Here is a 21090-nt window from a genome sequence, read left to right on the forward strand (position 1 = left end):
GGGTGCGATTCCGCATGCGTTTTTGCCGCGATTTCGCATGCGATTCCGCATAGGTAAGGTATATGCGAATTTAACCATGTCACTGCCTGTGTAAATTAACATTAATACCTATACGAAATCGCATGCGATTTCGCGGCAAAAAACGCATGGTCACCCCGCATGCGATTTCCCTATTAGATACATTAGCGGCGATTCGCGCACATTCCTTCTGCACGCGAAAGATTTCTGCCGCCCCAAAAAACGCTCCCGCAGCCGCACAAGTGGAAACGGCCCCATCCACTTACATTGCCTATGCGAATCCGCGTGCAGTGCCCGCATGCGGATTCGCTATAGTGGAAACGAGCCCTAAAATAAATGGCACGCAGCGGGGAACATCAGACTTTGAGAAGGACTTAGGAAATGGACAATAACAAGTTAGGTAATCGTATACAATGCCAAACAGCGATAGGTAAAGCAAATAAAATTCTGGGATGCATAAAAAGGATATTACCGTAATTGATATTTTGAGATGTTTGTATACTATTCCCACTGTATAAATGACTTGTGAAGCCAGATCTGGAGTATGGAATACAGTTTACACTATAGAAAGGACATTGACCTTCTAGAACGGGTACAAAGACAGGCAACTAAATTAATCAGAGGGATGGAAGATCTCACTTACCAAGAAAGTTTAGACAAACTGGCCTTATTTAGTTTAGTAAAAAGGTGACGGAGTGGTGACCTGATTAACATGTATAAATACATCAGAAGGCAACACAAAAGCTTGGCAGATGAGCTTTTTGTTCCTAGGGTTGTGCGATGGACAAGGGGACATGATTTGCGTATGGAGGAAAAAAGTTTTTGCCATCTATTTAGAAAGGGGTCCTTCACGGTGTGAGTGGTTAAAATCTGGAACATCTTACCTCAGGAAGTCGTTATGGCAAACTGTATATCTGCATATAAAAAGGAATTGGATGCTTTCCCTGCATTGAAGGACATCCATGGCTATAATTGTTAGGTAATTCCCAGAAGAGTTGATCCAGGGATTGATCTGACTGTCAACTGGAGCAAGGAAGTATTTTTCCCTTTTAAGGCTAATTGGCCCAGACCTTGTAAAGTTTTTCACCTTTCCCTGGATCAACTGGAATATGTGCAGGTTGAGGATGGTGTTTTTTTTTATTATTTATTTATTTATTTATTTTCTGGTTGAACTTAATGGATGGATGTCTTTTTTAACCAAACTATATAATAATATGTGAACGATTTTAGGAAAAGATTGGATTGAGCGATTTCTGTCCAAATCATGATTTTGATTCATGTTTCCTTCACATTAACCTTTGTTCCTCCTCTGTGCCTCTCTGTCCCCGTCTCTCTTTGTGCACCCTCTGTGTCTTTTGCCCCCTTTGTCTCTCTCTGTGCCCCCTCTGGGCCTCTCTCAGTGCCCCCTCTGGGCCTCTCGCTGTGCCCCCTCTGGGCCTCTCTCTGTGCCCCCTCTGGGCCTCTCTCTGTGCCCCTTCTGGGCCTCTCTCTGTGCCCCCTCTGGGCCTCTCTCTGTGCCCCCTCTGGGTCTCTCTCTGTGTCCCCTCTGGGCCTCTCTCTGTGCCCCTTCTGGGCATCTCTCTGTGCTCAATCTGGGCATCTCTCTGTGCTCCCTCTGGGTCTCCCATCTGGAGCCAGGAAGGAATTTTACCTTTTTAAGGCTAATTGGCCCAGACCTTGTAAAGTGTTTCGCCTTTCCCTGGATTAACTGGCATATGTGCAGGTTGAGGATGGTGTTTTTGTTTTTTGTTTTTTTTTTCTGGTTGGACTTAATGGACGGATGTCTTTTTTAACCAAACTATATGATAATATGTGAACGATTTTAGGAAAAGATTGGATTGAGCGATTTCTGTCCAAAATCGTGATTTTGATTCATGGTTTCCTTCACATTAACCTTTGTTCCTCCTCTGTGCCTCTCTGTCCCCGTCTCTCTTTGTGCACCCTCTGTGTCTTTGTGCCCCCTTTGTCTCTCTCTGTGCCCCCTATGTCTCTCTCTGTGCCCCCTCTGGGCCTCTCGCTGTGCCCCCTCTGGGCCTCTCTCTGTGCCCCCTCTGGGCCTCTCTCTGTGCCCCCTCTGGGCCTCTCTCTGTGCTCCCTCTGGGCCTCTCTCTGTGCCCCCTCAGGGCTTCTCTCTGTGCCCCCTCTGGGTCTCTCTCTGTGCCCCCTCTGGGCATCTCTCTGTGCTCCCTCTTGGTCTCCCATCTGGAGCCAGGAAGGAATTTTACCTTTGTAAGGCTAATTGATCCAGACCTTTTAAAGTGTTTGCCTTCCCCTGGAACAGCTGGCATTTGTGCAGGTTTGGGATGGTTGTTATTGTTATTTATTCTTTATGATTTCCTTCACATTAACCTTTGTTCCTCCTCTGTGCCTCTCTGTCCCCGTCTCTCTCTGTGCCCCCTCTGGGCCTCTCTCTGTGCCCCCTTTGGGTCTCTCTCTGTGCCCCCTCTGGGCCTCTCTCTGTGCCCCTTCTGAGCCTCTCTCAGTGCCCCCTCTGGGCCTCTCTCTGTGCCCCCTCTGGGTCTCTCTCTGTGCCCCCTCTGGGCATCTCTCTGTGCTCCCTCTGGGTCTCCCATCTGGAGCCAGGAAGGAATTTTACCTTTTTAAGGCTAATTGATCCAGACCTTTTAAAGTTTTTGCCTTCCCCTGGATCAGCTGGCATTTGTGCAGGTTCGGGATGGTGGTTATTGTTATTTATTCTTTATGATTTCCTTCACATTAACCTTTGTTCCTCCTCTGTGCCTCTCTGTCCCCGTCTCTCTCTGTGCCCCCTCTGGGCCTCTCTCTGTGCCCCCTCTGGGCCTCTCTCTGTGCCCCCTCTGGGCCTCTCTCTGTGCCCCCTTTGAGTCTCTCTCTGTGCCCCCTCTGGGCCTCTCTCTGTGCCCCTTCGGAGCCTCTCTCAGTGCCCCCTCTGGGTCTCTCTCTGTGCCCCCTCTGGGTCTCTCTCTGTGCCCCCTCTGGGCATCTCTCTGTGCCCCATCTGGGTCTTTCTCTGTGTCCCCTCTGGGTCTCTCTCTGTGCCCCATCTGGGCCTCTCTCTGTGTCCCCTTTGTCTCTCTCTGTCCCCCCTCTGTGTCTCTCTGTGCCCCCTATGGGTCTTTCTCTGTGCTCCCTCTGGGTCTCTCTCTGTGCCCCCTCTGGGGGCAATTGGCCCAGACCTTGTAAAGTTTTTGCCTTCCCCTGGATCAGCTGGCATATGTGTAGGTTTGGGATGATGTTTTTTTTTTTTAATTTATTTTTTTCTGGTTGGCCTCTCTCTGTGTCCCCTTTGTCTATCTCTGTGCCCCCTCTGGGCTTCTCTCTGTGCCCCATCTGGGTCTCTCTCTGTGCCCCATCTGGGTCTCTCTCTGTGCCCCCTATGGGTCTTTCTCTGTGCCCCCTCTGGGCCTCTCTCTGTGCCCCCTCTGGGCCTCTCTCTGTGCCCCATCTGGGTCTCTCTCTGTGCCCCATCTGGGTCTCTCTCTGTGCCCCCTCTGGGTCTCTCTCTGTGTCCCCTCTGGGTCTCTCTCTGTGCCCCCTCTGGGTCTCTCTCTGTGCCCCCTCTGGGTCTCTCTCTGTGCCTCCTCTGTGTCTCTCTGTGCCCCCTATGGGTCTTTCTCTGTGCTCCCTCTGGGTCTCTCTCTGTGCCCCCTCTGGGTCTCCCATCTGAAACCAGGAAGGAATTTTTCCCTTTTAAGGCTAATTGGCCCAGACCTTGTAAAGTTTTTCGCCTTTCCCTGGATCAACTGGCATATGTGCAGTTTGAGGATGGTGTTTTTTTTTTAATTTTTAATTATTTTTTTCTGGTTGGACTTAATGGACGGATGTCTTTTTTAAACCAAACTATGTAATAATGTATGAACAATTTTAGAAAAAAAATTGGATGAGCAATTTCTGTCCAAAATCGTGATTTTGATTCATGATTTCCTTCACATTTACTTTTGTTAACCCTCTGTGCCTCTCTGTCCCCGTCTCTCTTTGTGCACCCTCTGTGTCTTTTGCCCCCTTTGTCTGTCTCTCTCATTGCCCCCTCTGGGTCTCTCTCTGTGCCCCCTCTAGGTCTCTCTCTGTGCCTCCTCTGGGTCTCTCTCTGTGCCCCCTCTGGGTCTCTCTCTGTGCCCCCTCTGGGTCTCTCTCTGTGCCCCCTCTGGGTCTCTCTCTGTGCCCCCTCTGGATCTCTCTCTGTGCCCCCTCTGGGTCTCTCTCTGTGCCCCCTCTGGGCATCTCTCTGTGCTCCCTCTGGGTCTCCCATCTGGAGCCAGGAAGGAATTTTACCTTTTTAAGGCTAATTGATCCAGACCTTTTAAAGTTTTTGCCTTCCCCTGGATCAGCTGGCATTTGTGCAGGTTCGGGATGGTGGTTATTGTTATTTATTCTTTATGATTTCCTTCACATTAACCTTTGTTCCTCCTCTGTGCCTCTCTGTCCCCGTCTCTCTCTGTGCCCCCTCTGGGCCTCTCTCTGTGCCCCATCTGGGTCTTTCTCTGTGTCCCCTCTGGGTCTCTCTCTGTGCCCCATCTGGGCCTCTCTCTGTGTCCCCTTTGTCTCTCTCTGTGCCCCCTCTGGGTCTCTCTCTGTCCCCCCTCTGTGTCTCTCTGTGCCCCCTATGGGTCTTTCTCTGTGCTCCCTCTGGGTCTCTCTCTGTGCCCCCTCTGGGGGCAATTGGCCCAGACCTTGTAAAAATTTTGCCTTCCCCTGGATCAACTGGCATATGTGTAGGTTCGGGATGGTGTTTTTTTTATTTTATTTATTTTTTTCTGGTTGGCCTCTCTCTTTGTCCCCTTTGTTTACCTCTGTGCCCCCTCTGGGCTTCTCTCTGTGCCCCATCTGGGTCTCTCTCTGTGCCCCATCTGGGTCTCTCTCTGTGCCCCCTCTGGGTCTCTCTCTGTGCCCCCTATGGGTCTTTCTCTGTGCCCCCTCTGGGCCTCTCTCTGTGCCCCATCTGGGTCTCTCTCTGTGCCCCCTCTGGGTCTCTCTCTGTGCCCCCTCTGGGTCTCTCTTTGTGCCCCCTCTGGGTCTCTCCCTGTGCCCCCTCTGGGTCTCTCCCTGTGCCCCCTCTGGGTCTCTCTCTGTGCCCCCTCTGGGTCTCTCTCTGTGCACCCTCTGGGTCTCTCTCTGTGCCCCCTCTGGGTCTCTCTCTGTGCCCCCTCTGGGTCTCTCTCTGTGCCTCCTCTGTGTCTCTCTGTGCCCCCTATGGGTCTTTCTCTGTGCTCCCTCTGGGTCTCCCATCTGAAACCAGGAAGGAATTTTTCCCTTTTAAGGCTAATTGGCCCAGACCTTGTAACGTTTTTCGCCTTTCCCTGGATCAACTGGCATATGTGCAGGTTGAGGATGGTGTTTTTTTTTTAATTTTTTTTTTTTCTGGTTGGACTTAATGGACGGATGTCTTTTTTTAGCCAAACTATGTAATAATGTGTGAACAATTTTAGAAAAAAAATTGGATGAGCAATTTCTGTCCAAAATCGTGATTTTGATTCATGATTTCCTTCACATTTACTTTTGTTCCCCCTCTGTGCCTCTCTGTCCCCATCTCTCTTTGTGCACCCTCTGTGTCTTTTGCCCCCTTTGTCTGTCTCTCTCTGTGCCCCCTCTAGGCCTCTCTCTCTGTGCCTCCTCTGGGTCTCTCTCTGTGCCCCCTCTGGGTCTCTCTCTGTGCCCCCTCTGGGTTTCTTTCTGTGCCTCCTCTGGGTCTCTCTCTGTGCCCCCTCTGGGTCTCTCTCTGTGCCCCCTCTGGGTCTCTCTCTGTGCTCCCTCTGGGTCTCTCTCTGTGCCCCCTCTGAATCTCTCTCTGTGCCCCCTCTGGGTCTCTCTCTGTGCTCCCTCTGGGTCTCTCTCTGTGCTCCCTCTGGGTCTCTCTCTGTGCTCCCTCTGGGTCTCTCTCTGTGCTCCCTCTGGGTCTCTCTCTGTGCTCCCTCTGGGTCTCTCTCTGTGCTCCCTCTGGGTCTCTCTCTGTGCTCCCTCTGGGTCTCTCTCTGTGCTCCCTCTGGGTCTCTCTCTGTGCTCCCTCTGGGTCTCTCTCTGTGCTCCCTCTGGGTCTCTCTCTGTGCCCCCTCTGTGTGCCTCTTTGTGCCCCCTTTGTCTCTCTCTGTGCCCCCTCTGGGTCTCTCTCTGTGCCCCCTCAGTGTGCCTCTTTGTGCCCCCTTTGTCTCTCTCTGTGCCCCCTCTGGGTCTCTTTGTGGCAGCGGCGGGGGAATTTAACTCACTCTTAGCGCTGCCACTGCCTGCTGCACTCCAAATTGCGTTCCAGCTCTCCGACGCTTTCTCCTTTTGGCTGGGATGGAGGAAGAATCAGGGAGCTGCCTGGAACTAAACAGGGAGCGCAGCGGGCTGAGGTGGCAAAAAGGGTGAGTTGAATTCCCCCACCGCTGTCCAAATATGTAAAGATTCAGATTTGAAACATTCAGAACGCTGTTACAAATTCAAACACTCATCCCTAGTAGTGAGATTGACAGAAAGGGAAAGACAGCCATGGGGATGTACCAAACTGATAAAGAAACACATGGAGAGGGAGAAAGGCACGCAAAGACTTGTCAGGGAAGTGAGAGATACACATAAAGAGTTAAACATGTAGAGAGTCTTCAGGTTTGTGAAAGGGGAGACAGAAAACTCACAGGCAAGTTGCAGGAAGCCATCAAGATTCCCTTGCTGCTGGTGGGGGAGGACAGAGGGCACCCACTCTGGACTGCTTAATTACTGCTGGCTGCCTGGGAAAGAAGTGTGGAGCGTACAGCGGCTGCGCAGGGGAAGATATCTAGAGCAGTTGAGTGATCAGTACTGATCACTCATTTAAATATTCACTGCACAGAGCACTCCCGCAGCTCCTCTCTCTGTCTGCTAGCTGCCTAAGTGCAGCTGATGCTGAGTCCAGAGGCCGGCCGTTATCTTACCATTCCTGCACTCCCCATACATACAGAGCAGCAGCTGGGATTCCCCCATGTCGGCACCTCATCACAGCATGTCTTGGTTACCAACCACACTTTCCGGCTTGCTCTGACCGTCTACCTGCGCCGCTGCCAGCAGCCAGGAACTAGTCCTACTAGATTAGTAGGAAGTCAGCATAGATGGGCTCCACTGCAGTTGCAGGTGCAGCAGAGGCTATAGTTACGCCCCTGCCTCTAAGTATACATATTATATATTGCCCCTCCTCGTTTCCCTCATTCCTTCATGCCTGGTTCACACCGAGCAGTTTCCTGACAGATCGATGGGTCAAATTGCTAAATTTCCAATGTTCAGCTCCAAATCAAAAACAGGATCACATTTGTGCATTAGTGATCGAAAGATCAATCCCTTTATCAATGGGAAGCTGATCAGATCTGATGGAAAATAATCGATTCGACCCTTAGATCTGAAGGGACATTGCATGGTGTGTACCAGACCTTAGATTATAAGCACACAAGGGCAGGGCATTTTTACCAGGGCTGTGGAGTTGGAGTCGTGGAGTCGGAGTCGGGGCAATTTTGGGTGCCCGGAGTCGGAGTCGGGAAAAAATGCACCGACTCCGACTTCTAATGAATTTAAACTGTAATTAAAATAGAAAATATGATAACATTTTCTATTTCTCAGATAATAGTCATCATAAATAATTTATACATACAGTAATAGCCGTGCTTAGTGCACAAAAATGAAATAAACCAATCAAAATTAGTTACTTGTGCTGCTTCAATAAAGCAGTCCCCGTATTTTTAAAGTCAGATATACATATCTGATTGTGACTGTATATATGATGTGTACACAGGAATCTCTTATATACACTAAATAACATCTATGCTGTAAGAATAAAGCCTGATGTGTAGCCATGTCACTAATAGAGATGGTCAATGAGATGGAAATAATTCTGTGTTGATGCCGAGTTATGCAAATGTATGCACTCTCTTTGCTCATGAAACCAAATAATTTGATATGTTGTTAAAATTTGGTTTGGTGACTACAAATTAAATGGTCCCTGAGAAGGATGAAAAGAGTATGCCAGTGTATGTATTTTGTGTATACCATTGTCTTGATTATTATGTGCCCCATGTTTGTTTCTTAAACTGTACAGTACTACTGAATATGTTGACGTTTTTTTTATAAATCAGTAATAATAATCTGTATTCACAATGTAAATAATCTCTTATTTTAGGGTGAAGGACTGATGCATGTAAATGCTGTGGTTAAAGAGGAAGAAGAAGAGACATATGTGAGGAGTGATCAGCAGTCTGAGGAGGAGGGGGACATGATGAGGACATTTAAAGAGGAAGAAGAAGAGACATATGTGAGGAGCAATCAGCAGTCTATGGAGGAGGGTGACATGATGGGGACAACTAAAGAGGAAGAAGAAGAGATGTATGTGAGGTGTGATCAGCAGATTGCAGAGGAGGATGACATGATAAGGACAATTAAAGAGGAAGAAGAAGAGACAGATGTGAGGGGTGATCAGCAATCTATGCAGGAGGGTGACATGATGAGGACCACTAAAGAGGAAGAAGAAGAGACGTATGTGACAGGTGATCAGCAGTTGGCTGAGGAGGGTGTCATGATGGGGGCAATAAAAGAGGAAGAGACATATGTGAGGAGTGATCAGCAGTCTATGCAGGCAGGTGACATGATGAGGACAATTAAAGAGGAAGAAGAAGAGACGTATATGAGGAGTGATCAGCAGTTTGCGGGGAAAGGTGACATGATGAGGACAACTAAAGAGGAAGAAGAGACATATGTGAGGAGTGATCAGCAGTCTATGGAGAAGGGTGACATTATGGGGACAATTAAGGGGGAAGAAGAAGACACATTTGTGAGGGGCAATGAGCAATCTGTGGAGGAGGGTGATAGGATGAGGACAAATAAAGAAGAAGAAGAGACGTATGTGAGGAGTGACCAGCAGTCTGTAGAGGAGGGGGACATAAAGACAAATAAAGAGGAAGAAGAAGAGACGTATGTGAGGAGTGATCAGCAGGAGGGTGACTTGATGAGAGCAGCTACGGAGGAAGACATAATTACAGGTATGAACACTGGCGAGTGGTAAACATTAGATATGCAAAAGACTAATTAATCTGAGCAACAAATTTGTCCCTGCTATTTATAATATGGATTACATGAAGCCAATAAGTGTGGGAGGGAATATAAGAATTAATAGGAATGTGATGTGTAGTGTGACTGTAATGAGTTATAATCACACTACACACCAGAGAAAAATTTAATTATCTAGAATTGTACTATTATACTGTGCAGTCACATGACCCTGTATATTGCCGCACACATATTAGTCACAACAAGGTTGACTTAGTGTTATTGGCCTGTAATAAGCTGATAATGGGCACTGGACATTACTGTACACAGATTAGTCACAGTAGTAGTGGGTTAGTGTTACTGGCCTGTAATAAGCTGATAATCATAACTGTACACAAATTGGTCACAATAGGGAATGACTTAACTACTTGAGGACCACAGTGGTAAACCCCCCTAAAGACCAGGCTGTTTTTTGTGTAATTGGCCACTGCAGCTTTAAGGCCAAGCTGCAGGGCCACACAACACAGCACACGAGTGACCCCCCCCCCCCTTTTCTCCCCACCAACCCACCCTGTTGGTGGGGTCTGATCGCCCCCCTTGTGTTTATTTATTTTTTAATAAATATTTGTTACTTTTCTTTAATGGTTTTTTTTTTACTAATTCTTATTTTTTTTTGTTTCTAAGAAATCCCCTCCCCCCCCAGCCGGCCAATCCTGCGTTCGGCTGTCATAGGCTTCTGCCTATGAGAGCCGATCGCTCTCTTGTCCTCCAGGGGGACAGCCGTGTCACACGGCTGTCCCCAGTGCAGTGCTGCTGCTGATCACAGCGCTGCACTGTGTAAATAGATGGCGGTTACGGCGTCTAACAGTAGAGATGGGCCGAACGGTTCGCCGGCGAACGGTTCCCGGCGAACTTCGGTGGTTCGCGTTCGCCTCCCGCAGGCGAACGTTTCCGGAAGTTCGGTTAGCCCCACAATGCACTATGAGGGTCAACTTTGACCCTCTACATCACAGTCAGCAGGCCCAGTGTAGCCAATTAGGCTACACTAGCCCCTGGAGCCCCACCCCCCCTTATATAAGGCAGGCAGCGGCGGCCATTACGGCCACTCGTGTGCCTGCATTAGAGAGAGTAGGGCGAGCTGCTGTCTGTCTCTCATAGGGAAAGATTAGTTAGGCTTAGCTTTTCCTGGCTGCATACCTGTTCTGTTCAGTGAGCCCACTGCATACCTGTTCAGTGATCCTGCCACTGCATACCTGTTCTGTGAACCCACCCACCACTGCATACCTGTTCAGTGATCCTGCCACTGCATACCTGTTCTGTGAACCCACCCACCACTGCATACCTGTTCTGTGAACCCACCCACCACTGCATACCTGTTCTGTGAACCCACCCACCACTGCATACCTGTTCAGTGATCCTGCCACTGCATACCTGTTCTGTGAACCCACCCACCACTGCATACCTGTTCAGTGACCCTGCCACTGCATACCTGTTCTGTGAACCCACCCACCACTGCATACCTGTTCAGTGATCCTGCCACTGCATACCTGTTCTGTGAACCCACCCACCACTGCATACCTGTTCTGTGAACCCACCCACCACTGCATACCTGTTCTGTGAACCCACCCACCACTGCATACCTGTTCAGTGATCCTGCCACTGCATACCTGTTCTGTGAACCCACCCACCACTGCATACCTGTTCAGTGACCCTGCCACTGCATACCTGTTCTGTGAACCCACCACTGCATACCTGTTCTGTGAACCCACCACTGCATACCTGTTCTGTTCAGTGGACCCGCCACTGCATACCTGTTTAGTGAACCCGCCACTGCATACCTGTTGTGTTCAGTGAACCTGCCACTGCATACCTGTTCTGTGAACCCGCCACTGTATACCTGTTTTGTTCAGTGAACCCGCCACTGTATACCTGTTCAGTGAACCCGCCACTGCATACCTGTTCTGTTCAGTGAACCCGCCACTGTATACCTGTTCTGTTCAGTGAACCCGCCACTGTATACCTGTTCTGTTCAGTGAACCCGCCACTGCATACCTGTTCTGTTCAGTGAACAGTTTGGTGTGTCAGTGTGAAGCAGTACCTTAATTACACTACCTGATTGATGTATACACATGCAAGATGTTTTAAAGAACTTTAGGCCTGTCATTTAGCATTCAATGTGATTTCTGCCCTTAAAACGCTGCTTTGCGTCAAATCCAGATTTTTCCTGGGGACTTTTGGCGTGTATCCCACTCCGCCATGCCCCCCTCCAGGTGTTAGACCCCTTGAAACATCTTTTCCATCACTTTTGTGGCCAGCATAATTATTTTTTTTTTTCAAAGTTCGCATCCCCATTGAAGTCTATTGCGGTTCGCGAACTTTACCGCGAACCGAACCTTCCGCGGAAGTTCGCGAACCCGGTTCGCGAACCTAAAATCGGAGGTTCGGCCCAACTCTATCTAATAGTCTCACTGAAGACGGGGCGGAGCTCTGCCCCCGAGAAGGAGATGCGCACGCACCCTGTGCGCGATCGTATTCAGTAGCCGGCTCCAGGACCTGACACCAATTGGCGTTAGGCGGTCCTGGGACTGCCGCCACGTTCACGCCCATTGGCGTGACGCGGTCGTTAGGTAGTTAATGTTACCAGTCTTTAATAGGTTGTTAATGGTCACTGTACGTTATTCTACAAAGACTGGTTACTGTATGGGGTGACTTAATATAATAAGTTGATAAGGGCTTGTTTGAAGGCACTGAAGAAGGGGGTGAGCCTGATGGGCAGTGGAAGGAAGTATCAGAGAGTGGGGGCAGCCCTAGAGAAGTAACATGATAACCCAGAGAGTGTATACCCCTCTTACTGCCCCTATACCCTCCTCATCCCTATAGACTGTTTACCTCAACGCCCTATCATATCCCCTGTATCATCCACACCCCTATGGACTGTAAGGGTAAGTACAGTGGATTGTTTGAAGACTGAGGGGGGGGAGGGTTAAACATGGAGGTAAGGACTGGAGCCAGGTCAGGGAAGTGTTCATTTGGACAGGGTCAAGGGGGCAGGAAGGGAAAGTCACCAGTAGCTGGTTGACTTTCTCAACAGTGAAACAGTTATAGGCATGAAGGAGGTAGGGGAAGGGGGGGGGGGGGGGAGAGGTCTAGGTGCAGTCTGGGAGGAAAAGCTGAATGTAGTAGAGTGAAGGGGAGAGATTACTCTTCGGATTGTGACATTTTTGTTGGTGATGTGGTTGGTCAGATCAGTGGCTGAGAGGGTGAGTTGTTGAGTAGGGGGTAGAGATGGCCCGACCGATTCCCGGCGAACTTTGGTGGTTCGCTGTTCGCCAGCGAACGCAAACTTTCCCGGGGGTTCGGTTCGCCCCCATAATGCACCATTAGGGTCAACTTTGACCCTCTACATCACAGTCAGCAGGCACATTGTAGCCAATCAGGCTACACTCTCTCCTGGAGCCACTCCCCCCTTATAAAAGGCAAGCATCGCCGGCCATTTTTCTCACTTGTGTGCCAGCAGTAAATAGAGAAGGGACAGCTGCTGCTCCTGCAGAATCTCATAGGGAAAAATTAGTTAGGCTCTTGTAGGCTTGCTCCTTGCTGATTCTTATTGCTAAAATAACACCCCACAACAGCTCTTTTGAGAGCTAATCTTGTTTTTGTGATCTATTTTTTTTTCCTGTGTGTCCCACTGACACTTGTGTTGCATAGACACCCTTAATAATTCATACTGTGTGTGCCACTGCCAGGCCCAGCACATTCAGTGACTACCTGTGTGTGTGACAGATGCACATTGTAATACCCATTACTGCATATACCTACCAACCTGTTGTTCACAGTGCACCCACCTACCTATGTGAGCTGAGCGCACGCAGTGTCACTGTGCCTGTCCGCTACCTGTCTGTGTGTGACAGGTGCACATTGTAATACCCATCACTGCATATACCTACCTGTTGTGTTCAGTGCACCCACCTACCTACGTGAGTGCACGCAGTGTCATATACCACTCCGTGCATACCTGTTAACTGCACCTGTGTGACTGCACATTGTATTAGTCAAGTCAGTGCATACCTTTCACTTCATCCCCCCCAATATGGACAAAACAAAAGGCAGAGGCAGGCCACCTGGCAAGTCTGTTCAAGGTCGCGCTATCGTGATTTCGTGCGGCCCTCGACCAAAGTACAGTGTTCAGAAGAAGGCACGTGCCATCAACCCCTAATATTGTCAGGACGTAGTTGACTATTTAACACAGAACACCTCATCTTTGTCAGCTTCCGCATGGAAGCGTGACATATCTTCCTCCTCCTGCTCTGATTCTGACACCCCACTTAACACTCAGTTGGCCGCCACCACCAAAGTGCCATTACCCCAGGGCTCAGCGGCGTGGACATTTTTTTGTGTGTCTGCCTCAGATGAGAGCAGTGCCATCCTTGCTTTCTGCCACCGAAAATTGAGCCGTGGAAAGACCAAGACCCGCGTAGGGACAACTACCTTACGAAGGCACATGATTACAAAGCACAAACTGCAATGGGATGACCACGTGAGGAAAAGCAGCACACAAAAGCAAAGCCACACACCGCAGTGGAAGATACCAGGCCGGAATGTTTTCTCAAAAAAGGCGATACCTAAACTGTACCGTGATGTTGAAAGGCAAGTGGTAACATCTCTGGCACACAGCGTTGGGTCAAGGGTCCATCTCACCATGGATGCCTGGTCTGCAAAGCACGCTCAGGCCTGCCCCAAGACTAAGTCGCTCCCCACACAGCATATCTGCCCGCAGGCCACTTGACTTCCTTCTCCGCCACCACCAACAGGGTCCAGGACTCCAGGCGGATTCCTGAATTTTTAAGGCCGCTGCTAGCAGCGGTCGCTATAATAATTTTTTGGTGCATGTACATGCCTGCCTAAGTTTTCTGGCTGCACTGCGGCTGCAACAACAAAACAAAAGGCATGTACATGTGCCCATTCCCCTTCGTGATCATTACCTTGCCGCGGTGAAGGGGCTTGCATATCACAATGAAGCAATGACCGCCGGCTATATGAGTGTTTCGGGGGGTGGCACACCAAAAATAATAAGGTTGTTGCTTCATTGTGGACAGACCAAATTTGATCAGCTGGACAGTCACTGTTGTTCTCTCATTGAGCTACCACAGCCCGATGACCATATGGGCTTGAAAACCGCCACGGCCTGCACTCTGGCCATGGTGCGCACCAGTCCAGCACGGCCGTCACTGCGCAAACAGCTGTTTGCGGTGCATTACACAGTGAGTTTGGTGTGTCAGTGTGAAGCAGTACTCTAATTACACTCCCTGATTGATGTATACACATGCAAGATGTTTTAAAGGACTTTAGGCCTGCAATTTAGCATTCAGTGTGATTTCTGCCCTTAAAACGCTGCTTTGCGTCCAATCTGGATTTTTCCCCGGGACTTTTGCCGTGTATCCCACTCTGCCATGCCCCCTCCAGGTGTTAGACCCCATTGAAACATCATTTCCATCACTTTTGTGGCCAGCATAATTTTTTCTAGTTCGCCTCCCCATTGAAGTTTATTTCGGTTCGCGAAAGTTTGCGCGAATTGAACCTTCGCGGTAGGTTCACGAACCGAAAATCGGAGGTTCGGGCCATCTCTAGTAGGGGGTTGTAGGTGGCCAAGATACAACATGGGTTGAAAGCTCGGGCACCAATGAAGGCAGCAAAGTATTTCTGTTTGGCATCAGAGAGGGCAGTGTGGAATAATTACAGCTTGGCCTTGTACTCCAGGAAGTCGGAGTTGAGGCGAGATTTCCACCATATGTGTAACGCGTGTCTCTTTATGGTGGTCACAAGCTGATTTAGTGTGCCAGTGTTGGGGGCTGGGGTGGCGGTTCATGTGAAAGATGGGAGGCGACATCATCTGAGGCAGATGACAGGGGATATACTGTTTGAAGCAGAAGCTTGGTTTGGGCAAGTTAGGCTGGGTAGGGAGGAGGGGGTTGGCTAGTATGGTGGGGATGAGGCTATGCAGATCTCTTTGCCATCATCTAGGCAGGAGAGGGGGGCAGGAGGTGCTAGATAGAGAGAGGGTGAAGGTAAGGAGATGATGGTCAGAGAGGGGGAAGGATGAGATATCCAGTTTAATGAGGGTGGTGGATTTTGAGAATAGGTCCAGAGTATGACCAGCAAGGTGGGTGGGGGTATCAGTGCGCTGGGTGGGGCTGAGGGAGTTGGTGAATGAGAGTAGCTGAGTGGCAGCAGGGGTGTTGAGCTCCTCCATTGGAATATGACACATGCGCACTGGTATATAATATTATTAGGGCTAGCTGGTTTGCTTCCTCTTACAAACTACAAACTTACAAACTCTTACAATATAAAATACAAAACAAGAAGTGGTGTTCACAGCTGGCAATACATTTATCCACCAGGGGACTGCACATTTCCAATGCTGAAACACAATAAAAGCATATGGGGTTGCTTCACTAACGTAAATAGCGTGAGTAACCTGTTACTCATGCTACTTAAACAGTGTACCTTAATTTTTAGTCCCTGCATGCTACACGCAAGGAGCGCAAGCTCAGCGCACGCTATGCTGCAGTAATCAAGCATATTGGGCCAATCAAAGTGCTTGGATCACATCCATTAACCTCCTTGCCGGTCCAATTCCCGCCGGCAAGGAGGCAGTGCAGCACTTTTTTTTTTAAAAATCATGTAGCGAGCCCAGGGCTCGCTACATGATGGCCGCTGAGCGGCGGCATCCCCCCACCCACTCCGATCGCCTCCGGCGATCAGAGTAAGCAGGAAATCCCGTTCAGAACGGGATTTCCCGCAGGGCTTCCCCGGTCGCCATGGCGACTGGGCGGGATGACGTCATGGACATTGGGACATCATAGGGAATCCCGATCCACCCCTAAGCACTGCCTGGCACTGATTGGCCAGGCTGCGCAGGGGTCTGGGGGGGGGGGGGACAGCTTGGCGCGGCGGTTAGCGGCTAATCAGCGGTATAACCCGCAAGGAGGTTAAAGGGAACCAGAGACAAAGCACCCTCATGTATTTTACCATATATATCAGTGGGACCATTAGAGAAAACAGCTACCTTGCTTTCTGTTTCAATTTGCACTACACAGCTTGCTTCTAATCAGCCCTGATAAAATCCCCGACTGAGCATTCAGTCTGGCTTTGCTCAGGAATATTTATAGCTCAGTCTGTGTTCTCTCATGTCTTTTCAAGTCCAAGCCTGCCCCCTGCTGGCTCTGCTCAGGAATCATTATAGCTGAGTCATTATAGCAAAGCCAGACTGAATGCTCAGTCGAGGATTTTGTCAGGTCTGTTAAGAAACAAGCTGTGCAGTGCAGAATGAAACAGAAAGCATGGTAGGTGTTTTCTCTAGTGTTCCCACTGATCTAAATGGTAAAATACATGAGGGTGCTTCGTCTCTGGTTCACTTTAAAGCCACTGGAACTGCCGGGGCTCAGGGCGGGTTCAGTGGAGCGGCCGCTAGTTAGACGGAGCGAGCGTAAGTTACCAGCGCTCGCTAAGCTGCACTACTGCAGAATAGCGTGTACTGAGCTCATGCTCCTTATTTACACATGCCATGCTGCCACTAGCAATCGTAGCATTCAGGGACTAAAAATTAAGTCACACTAGCGTAACAGGAGGTTACTTGCGCTATTTACATTAGTGAATTAACCCCTATATTCCTCTGATCCTTATTAAGTTCCAGTATCTTCTAATCAGGGCTGTGCGACTCCTTAGTTAGAACAGCCTCCACCACACCCTAGTGTATGACTCACCATCTATTATGACCTACTGGCAGGTCAAATGCCATTCTGGCACTGTGTACTTCACTATTTTAGAATAACCCTCCTTCTTCCAATCCTCCAAGTATTGAACTTGGCTCAGAGATTTGTGAACTGGCTCTCCTCCGTTTGTTGGCCAGTTGTAGGCTGTGAATCTGTCAGCTCTGGGGCACCCTCTACAAGTACTCTTACCAAGAACTACTTTTGATATCTATTTAACATCTACTCTACACTCAAGGTTACCAGCCTGAAATAAGCTGATAATGGTCACTGTACATTACTGTACACAAACTGGTCACAGTAGAGAATGTCTTAAGCAGGCCAACCACTGATTGATTTGCTTGGCTGTGGAGTTGGAGTTGAAGTCAAGGAGTCGGAGACAGAGCAATTTTGAGTACCTGGAGTTGGAGTCGGGAAAAAATACTCCAACTCCTAACAAATTTAAACTGTAATTAAAGTGCACCTGAACTCAGAACTTCCTCTCTGCTCTAAAAGATACACATCAGCATAATTACCTTTAAAGAAAAAAAAACATTTATTTGTTACAGCTGATACAAATCCTCAAATAAATCTGCAGTGTTTCTCCTCCCTGAGTCATGGAAGCAGACATATTGTTAACATTCTGTGCTTTCAAATCAGCATCTCTGCCATTACAGCCGTGTGACACAGGGGAGGGATCAAAATACAATTTGTGATTAGACACAGATGAGGGGGAATTAAACAGGCTAAACTCTCTAAATATATGCAGGGTGCATTTCTCTGTTTTCCTTCTGTCCTGTGCAAGAGTTCAGGTCCTCTTTAAAAGAGAAAATATGATAAAATGTTCTATTTCTCAGATAATCTGTTATTTGCATTGCTGCACTTCAAGCAGTTGCCGTATTTTTGAAATCAAATATACTTATCTGATTGTTACTGTATATCTGGCGTGTACACATCACATCTTTTATATTTAATCAATAACGGGCTTAAAGCGGATCCGAGATGAAAAACTAAATATAACAAGTGACTTGTCTATATATCTTATCTAAGGTTTAGATAGTTTACACAGCAAATCTATCTTCAAACAGCTTCAACAGTATATTAATATTTTTTCCTGTGATACAATGGGAGCAGACATGTTTTCTGCTTGTCACTATTACACAATTACACACACAGGCAAGCTTATCTGTATCTAGGCATGCTAATCTGCATATTCTGTGAAAACTCCACTCTTATCTCCTCCATTACACAGGCAACTGATCTGTATCTGCACTGCAGCTCTCAGATTGTGAAAACTCTGCCTCTGAAATCTATAGCTAGTAACACCTTTTTCACCTGCCCAGACTGAAATCCCACAATCCCTTGCAAGCGCCAAGGCACTCTGGAGAAGCTGTGGGTGTGGCTTGTTTAGTTTATAGGAAATTAGGGTATTAAAACAAAACAAGTATTTGGCTTGAGGAATGCCCTATAAACTATATGTAAGGAACACAATTATGCAAGGAGTAAAAGTTCATCTCGGATCCACTTTAATGTGAAGGAGCGGCCGCCATAAACGCCTTACATAGCAGTGCTGGTTGCTATGTAAGGGGTGTGCCCTCCTTAGTTACGCGCGTTGCTTACATAGCGGGCACATAAATGCACACAAATTACATAAATGCGGGCAGTCCTGTGAAGTATCCCGGCCGTTACTATGTCAATTAACATAGTTACTATACATAATAATTATGCTTAATAACATAGTAACGGCCGCTAGTGAAGTTTCGCAGTCACATTTTAAGTTACGCATGCTGCTATGTAAGCAACGTGCGTAACTAAGGAAGGCATGCTCCTTACATAGCAACGTACCCTGCTATATAAGGCGTGCAAAGCGGCTGCCCCTTCACATTAGCAGTACAGCTTAATGAATCAAGCCCAACATCTCTTCTGTAAGAATAAGGCTGACTGTTTAGTTGTGTCACTAGTAGGGATGGTCAACAAAATGCCGATAATTCTCCTCCACTGAGAATGTTGTGCACACTGAATGCAGAGGTGTTGTCTATCACCCATAAACCTGGTTCAGATCGTGCATGAAGAATGTGTAAGGCTGGTTCACACTCGTCAGGTTTTCTGTGCGTTTTCTGCACAGGAAAACTGAGAATTAATGTTAATCAATGGGCTACCTCACACCTTAATGTGTTTTTTACATGCAGAAAAACAATTGACAGTAATGCAGCACTAACAGGCAACTCATGCAGAAAACCAATAGACAAATGTGGACCCAGCCTAATAGAGGAAGAATTCTCTCATTCTCCTGCAGAGTGCCTGCACATCACTCTTACATGTACCCACAGTCACATTGCCTAGGGCCTGATCCATGTTCTTTGTTCTTGATTGCACCCTCTACAAATACTCTTACCATGGATTAGTCGTGATTTCTGTTTAACAGCTACTCTACAGCAATATACTAAGTTAGTTAAAATACATCTCTGGTGTACATAAATCACAGAGGTATGCTAATGCTTACATTTTAGAGTGTCCCAAAACATTGTATGTTTAATAAGATTTACTGGAGCCCCATATCAGCTGAGTTATGGTGAATAGTTCTGTCCCTTTGCAGAAAATTGCCCTGGCCTTTTCTATATCAGATATAGAAAAGGCAGAGGCCTGTTTCTGCAAGGTGACAGGGCTATGCACTGGAACTCGGCTGATATGGGGCTCTTATACAGATGACATGCTAGGGAATTCACGTTGGCAGTGACAGGGTGGGGTGACTGACAGGGTAAAGTGTCAGCTTCCTGGCCAGGAGCTTTTTGTTCCCAAATGCAGATGCCATCTTTACCTTCCTGGCGGTACTCAGTTTTAGAAGCTGCGTCTGCGGGAGGATTTTTTTAAATAGAAGTTGTGCAATTTGTTTAAGCTAGCACTTTGCTAGCTAATGATGTCCCCCAAGCCCCCCGGCACCTCTCTGATCCCCCCGATTGCCGCCGGTAATATTTACCCGTCCGCGATCCCGCGAAAGCCGCAGCTTCACGATCCGGCTTCACTCGTCACTATGGCGACGATCGGCATGACGTCATGCGCAGACCCGATCCTCCCCATAGCGAGCCTGGAGCTGAAGGCTGCGTCTGCGCCATCTCGGGATCCCTGGGGGGGTATGTATTACGGGGCTGATCACGGGCAAACGGCGGAGACCGGAGGCACTTGGGGGACATCATTAGCTAGCAAAGTGCTAGCTGAACAAAATAGCGCAATTTTTATTTAAAAAAATCCTCCCAGGGCCATGTGATCCCCTGCGGCAGCTAGCCCGACCCTAGTCGAGGAATCAGAGTTGGAGTCGGTGGTGGAATCATAAACTGAGGAGTCGGAGTTGGATGATTTTTGTACCGACTCCACAGCCCTGTTGATTTGACCGTCGATATACAGCAGATTCTATCACTGTGATTGAATCTGCTGTGAAATCAGCAACGCAAATGTTCAGTAACGCAAATGTTGCCTGATCGATCTCTGTCTGAAATCAATTGACTAAGTCGATCACATAATACAGAAAATGCTGCTTGATCGCCAGATGGTCGGGAGTACGCCGCTAGTGGTGTTTAATTCATTGACGACCACTGCAGAAGGACTGAACGATCTATCGTTTGTAGATGTGATTTAGGACAAGACACTCAAAGCTGCATTTTTTTTTTAGGTTAGGTTTTTTAGGGAAAATTATCCTGGTGCTTGATAACTGGTCAGTCCAGTGAGTCCTATCCGGAATCTCCAATCCGGTTTTTAAAAATGCATGAGAGATGCATGTCCATCTGCCCAGCATTCGCTCTTTGCTGCTTTCGCCCCCCCCCACCCCCCCCACCCCCCCCCCCCCCCCCCCCGCATGCCTGCCCTCTACCTCGCCGCGAATGTCTATCTGCCCAGTGATCGTCCTCTGCTCCCCACTTCCCGGAATGTCGCCCCCCCCCCTGCATGTCCGGCTGCCCAGTGATCGTCCTCTGCTCCCCCCCGCATTTCCATCTACCCCCCCCCCACCCCGGTATGTCCATCTGCCCGGTTTGTTCGTTCTCTGCTGCCCCCTGCATGTCCACCCTCTACCCCTTCGTGCATGTCCATCTGCCCAGTGATCGCCCTCTGCTTCCCCCCACCCCCCGCATGTCCACCCTCTGCCCCCCCTCGCATGGCCAGCCTCCCAGTGATTGTCACAGATGGATACAAGGAGCCGGTGGAAGTGTTCACACACTAGCTGAACCGATCCATCAGTCAGACGGGGACACTGCCCCAGAACTGCCACTCAGCGCTACTCTCTTCTATGCTCCATCTTCTAATTGGACTCGATGTCTTGGAGGCGGGAGCATTGGGTCCAATTAAAATACGTAGCAGAGATGAGCGTAGCGCT

The 21090-nt window shown here is 48.6% G+C and overlaps 1 pseudogene; it reads left to right on the forward strand.

The window, feature by feature from the left end:
• Positions 1-21090, forward strand: part of LOC137536811 (zinc finger protein 850-like) — an 88939-nt pseudogene that overhangs the window by 20271 nt on the left and 47578 nt on the right.

The sequence above is a fragment of the Hyperolius riggenbachi genome, chromosome 10 (assembly GCF_040937935.1).
Source record: "Hyperolius riggenbachi isolate aHypRig1 chromosome 10, aHypRig1.pri, whole genome shotgun sequence".
Classification (NCBI taxonomy): Eukaryota; Metazoa; Chordata; class Amphibia; order Anura; family Hyperoliidae; genus Hyperolius; species Hyperolius riggenbachi.